Consider the following 6000-nt stretch of genomic DNA (forward strand, 5'->3'; position numbering starts at 1 on the left):
TAAAGGATGCAGTACCTACATTTTCCAAAAATGGAACCACTTCTATAATTGACCCCTTAGAGACCTATGAAAATGCTTTTTTTTTTTTTTTTTAATCTCTTTATTAATTGCCGTAAACAAAAGAAATCACAGAGAACAATTATTCAAAATAAACACAATATGTAAGGATCTTCCCTTGTTGTCATTTACATTACTTGTCAGACTCAAATATTTTAAACAATACTAGACAACAAAATCTAAAAAACAACATATAATAATCTTTTGTCAGCATTTTTATATTGGACTCCTCATGGCACTTGCCATGAGGGGCCATGGGGAAAAGAAAAAAGAAAAACAACAAAAAAAAAGGATAAAGGATTGAAGAATTATCATATAGTATTTTCATAGTTTGATCCTCCTACCCTCTGAGTTTATATCTCGGCGGGATTCATAATCCAAGTATGCGGGAACAATTCTAATACTACCATCTCGATGAAACTAATGGAAGATAGAAAATGTGCTAACATCTGTTTTTGAATAGCTAGAGAATATGTCTTAATAATAGAGAAAATGCTTTATCCATAATGAATGTTACTAGTGAGCAGTCAAAAATTGAATTTCTGCCCTGGGTGTTTGAGGGTAAACATCACAAATTCTTTGCTTAACTCAAGGATATGAATATTCATTCCTGGAGTGAAACGAAAAATCAGTGCAGAATAGAATTTGGGCAATATCGCACTAAAACCGCTGTGAAAATAGCTGTATATGGTTTGAAATGTGGTGCGAATCAAAACCCAATTAAATTCCTTTATGTACTGAAAAGTGCGTACAGTATGGCCGAAGACTACCCCATATTTGAAAGCTCATAATTTGTGAATTTATATTTCTAAGCATTGCCCGTGCACATCAAAATTAATTTAGCTAGAGATTTTGATGAGCACTGCTCATTGGACTGGCTGATCAAAGAGAGTACAAAGTTATACTCTATTCAACAGTCCGGTGAACAGGGGGTTAAAAGGGAACCAAAATCCAGTCCCAAAATTGTGGCAGAAACTAGGGTGTCACCAAGCCCCCTCAATTTGGAGTCTAACAAGAAAATTTATGCGGAAGTGGCCAGAGAAAACAGGCCTTCAACACAAAGTTTTAACTCTGCCCCTCCCCCATCACAGGCTGAGGCGCAGAGAGAATATACTCAAAATGGGGGGCATACCCAGGTAAGTAATTATCCCCAAAGAGATGAAAACACACAAGGTTATTGGTATCCCCATAAAAGCAAATAACAAAAGTGGTGAAAATACTTTCAGGGTAACCAGACACCCCAAGTAAATAGTGCTCCCAAAGATATTAATGCTGAATGAGTTGAACCTCAAAGACAACCACGTCAAAATAGGAACAATAGCTATGATTCTGAGGGATCCCAAGGATCCAGGAATCAGCACCCTGGGACATAAAAAAATCGGTCCATGGGTAAAGATAGCTTGTCCATTCAAGTGGGTCAACTCAGTACGCAAGTAAGTCAATTATGTACACTATTTACTAATATGAGCCAAGCTTTTACAGCTCAACACCCTAATAATCCTTTTTTAGGGGTACAGCCAGTGGCCAGCAGTGGGCCACAGGCACAGTCATAAATACTGCAGTATTACCTGAGAGAGAGGAGAGAGATATACCAAATAAAATGATAAATGTTAATAATGGTACTAATCATATTCTCTCCCTACAGACTGGAAACGGACGATTTAGCTGTAATGACGAGCATCCTCAGCCTCAAAGCTCTAACAAATCTTTTCCTTTGCAGTATTCTCTGAACCTTATTTCCACAGATGCAGTACACAGGAACCCTGTCGACCCTATTACAGAGGGAAGGACTGGTAAGAATGAAGTTTCTTCTGTGCTAGGTAACGTGGCGAATACAGGTAACACATGGCGAAGCCCACAATTGTGTAATCATGCCAATTTTATGTGTGAAATGGTAGAAACTGCAGGGAGATATTATGTATTAGCTGAGCTCCAGGATTCAGTTTCCAACCCTATCATGGGATTAATTGATACTGGATCTCAGGCAACTATTTTATCCCACAGGTACTACACACAGCTAAATGAGCTAACACCCCACAAACCTAAAATAAAAGAATTTGATGGTTCACTAATAGGTGATGGGGGTGACGCTCTCAAAGTCTACAATACGGCATGGTTAAAACTAAGGCTGGGGAACAGGGTAATAAGACACCCTGTCATTATAGTGGATCTGCCAACTGATTAATCCATTTAATTATTGGTAGTGATCTCCTGAAGCGATTAAGCACCATAATTGATTGCATAAATAATGTAATTTGGTCACAAGTAAAACGGCCTATTAATTATGAGCGATCCGTTATATCTCGCACCCGACATAACTGTCACGTGGTGGAAGAGAAGCCAGATGCTGTGGAGATTCATTTCAGGAATGACTCTATACCTGAAATCACTATTCTAAAAATAGATGATCCGTCTCCTTTAAGTGGCTCTGATGGTAATATTTATAAAATTTCCCCTGGAAAGATAGCAATTATTTCCTTAGACAGCGATGTATTAACCATATCTCTCCACAAGGGGGATCATAAAAACCCTAAAAGGAGAGGCCACACTCAATACCTCGCAGGAATTGAGAGAGTTAAGGATGATCTATTTATCCCTATACAAATGCATGACCTTGGTAAAACCAAATATGCTAAATTGAACTTAAAACAGGAAGCTAGCTACATAAGCGAAGGCTTATTAGCGCAGATAGCTGAACCTAAAGTGATTAAATATCTTTCTCCCCAAGATCTCTTGGTCCATGACCTGGATGACAAGTGTGAAAGCTATAACATCACAGCTAAATGCTTATTATCTATCTCCATAGGTAATAAATCAGCAAAGCACCTGTTTTTAGTTTTAAATACTCCACATAATCAAATATACATTGGCAATGATCTCTTACATAGATATGCCATACAAATAGATTTGATTAACTCTTGCCTCTGGGGCAGGTTAAAGGGGGACCCTGAAGTATTCCAGGATGAAAATGCCGCCCTGAAATCAAACCAGCAAATGACATATGCTGTGAATATTCAGGTGGCTAATGATGTTGTAATCCCTGGTGGGGCTGATAAATTCCTCTTATCCTTACAGGTAAAGAGAGGTCAGAAATGAAAAACTTCTGAAACACTAATTTGCCTCTCCCATAGAATACAAAATCTGGGTGTCACAGTGACCTACACTCCTATGGTGAATATTGGAACCGTTCCAATACATATTATTGTGCAGAACATGACCCCACAGGATATAACCTTATCCAAGGGAACTACCATAGGATATGCACTGGAATCAAGTTATTAAACTTTTGGATTCCAGAATAATGTAATTGGGCTAATACCTGAAGGATACTTAACTGAAGAACAATTAATAGAACAATCCTTTGTATCTATGCCAGAGGGACTATTTACAATACAGTCTATTTATCCCTTCAGCTCAGAGAAAGGCATCTGTAAAATTGAAGAAGCCTCTCTAGTATTTGATCAGCCGATCAAAGCTCAAGAATACCCCAATACCCAGAGTCATGGGGGCAATGTAAATTATAATCAAGGGGATCTCCCCTCTAGGTTGGAAGAAGCCTATAAGATAGGACAGCCTGAAATCTTTCCAGGATTTCATCAAATAGTCGAAGAGCAAATCTCCTTAACTAATGGCTGTTCCAGTGAAGATGAATGCCGACAGCTACGAGAATTGCTGATGGAGTACAAGGATATTATTGTGAGGGATTCTTATGACTGTGGGACTACAGACTTGCACATTGCAAGAATCCAAACAGATCCCAATGCACCACCTGTCTTTGTTAAACAATACAGACTTCCTTTAACCTCATATGATTCTCTTGCAGAAATCATAAGGAACTTAGAAGAAAGAGGTATTATCAGACAGGTACATAGCTCTTATAACAATCCTATTCTAGGTGTTCTCAAGCCCAATAAACAATAGCATTTGTGTGCTGACTTAAGACAGCTAAACAAGCGAGTGTACATGTCTGGCTGGCCTGTGCCATACATTGACCAGTGCCTAGCACAGATGCAGGGATCCAAAATATTCACTGCCATTGATTGTGCCCAGGGATACATGAAGAGGAACAGTATAAACTTGCATTCTCATTCCAAAAGGTCCAGTATGCATTCCAGAGACTCCCATTTGGATACATAAATTCAGGACATGAATTTGCTGTATTCATGCATAGAGCTATGACTGATGCACTGGAAAGGGGGACCTTATCTTATGTTGATGATGTTTTAATCAAAAGCACAGACTTTAAAAAACACATCACAGAACTTAAACACGTCCTCAGCCAACTTAAATGATCCCTACAAAAAGCTCAATGGTGCTGCACTCGTGTAAACTTCTTGGGACATGAAGTTACTTCTGAAGGGCTAAATCCTTAGAAGAAAAAGGTGGAAGCTATAACAAATTCTAAGAACCCAACTAACTTAAGGGAATTGAGATCATTCCTGGGTATGACAAATTATTCTCGCAAATGTATTGATAATTATGCAGAATTAGCTAAACCACTGCTACTTCTTCTAAATAAGGATGTGAAATGGCACCAGTGGCGTCACTAGGGTTGGTGTCACCCAGTGCGGTAAGTTATGGTGTCACCCCCCCCCCAGAAAGCAGACACACACAAAAACACAGGCACACACACATACAAACACTCAGACACACTTAAAAACATACTCAGATGCACACACAAACACTCGGAAACGCACTCAGACACACACACAAAAACACACACACAAAAACACTGAGACACACACACACACACAAAAACTCAGACACACACATACAAAATATGTAAACTGCACTGCATTAATTATAAAGCTCATGCCTAGAGCTGCTCCCTGGCTCAGCAGAGCATCAAATGAAAGATAAACAGAGCACTCTAAAATAAATCACTGAAGAAAAGGTTTAGGCGCGCAAACTATGAAAATTCTGCTCTCTGACTCTGTTCCAAGTCTGTCAGTGCACAGCCCCGGGCCGCGTGCCTACTGCTTCTTATGGCCAATCACCTCTGCACTCTGCCCACCCCCAGACCCCCGCTCGCCCTCCTACCTGTTCAGTGTGCACTTAGTGTACCGTAACCGTACCGGTCTGGTGGGCATCATACGTGGCTCCTTCACTTTAGAGACAATGTCAGACAGTCATGCGGTCCTGTGCCAGGCATCCCCCTCACGATTTCCCAGTTCCCGTTTAGAGAGACAGCACAGCAGTGAGTGACTCCACTGCTCCACATGTCACTGAGCAGTGAGCACAGATAGGCAGGCAGGTTTTGGCTAGCAGCGCAACTTTGCAAGCCCCACGGCATGCCCACAACATTCATAGAGAAATTGGGCAGGGGAGAAGCAAAGTACAAACAAGCAAAAGCAGCCGGGAAAACTATTTGTTGAAATTGCAGCACTGGCTCAAGGGGCAGAAAAATTGTGTGTCTACAACTTCCCCAGTCCCACCAATGTTCACAAATGCCAGCCCCTCTAATAAAAAAATTCTATGCATCTCAACATTGTATTTCTTTGAATTTCAATAAAATTTAAAAAAAAAAAAAAAAAAAAATGTTTTTTTTTTGGTATCACCCCCTGGAGGGTGTCACCCGGGTGCGGCCCGCACCCCCCTAGTGATGCCACTGAATGGCACTGGAGTGAGACTCAAGAGACAGCCATCAAGGAGCTGAAGAGAAAACTCACTCAAGCACCTTGCTTAGCGTACCCTGAAGGGGGTAAACCTTTCTACTTAGAAACAGGTTACACAGATATAAGCATGAGTGCTGTTTTATACCAAAAGCATGATAATTTAAGCAAAGGCATTGTTTATGCGAGCAAAACTCTATCCCCAGTAGAAATAAAATTTAGTGATTGCGAAAAAGACCTCTTATCTACTGTATGGGCTCTACAAAATTTCCGCAGCTATATACAGGGGGAGAAAATTATTGTAGAAACTGCCTACTAGCCTTTGCTATAT

The sequence above is a fragment of the Bombina bombina genome, chromosome 7 (assembly GCF_027579735.1).
Source record: "Bombina bombina isolate aBomBom1 chromosome 7, aBomBom1.pri, whole genome shotgun sequence".
NCBI lineage: Eukaryota > Metazoa > Chordata > Amphibia > Anura > Bombinatoridae > Bombina > Bombina bombina.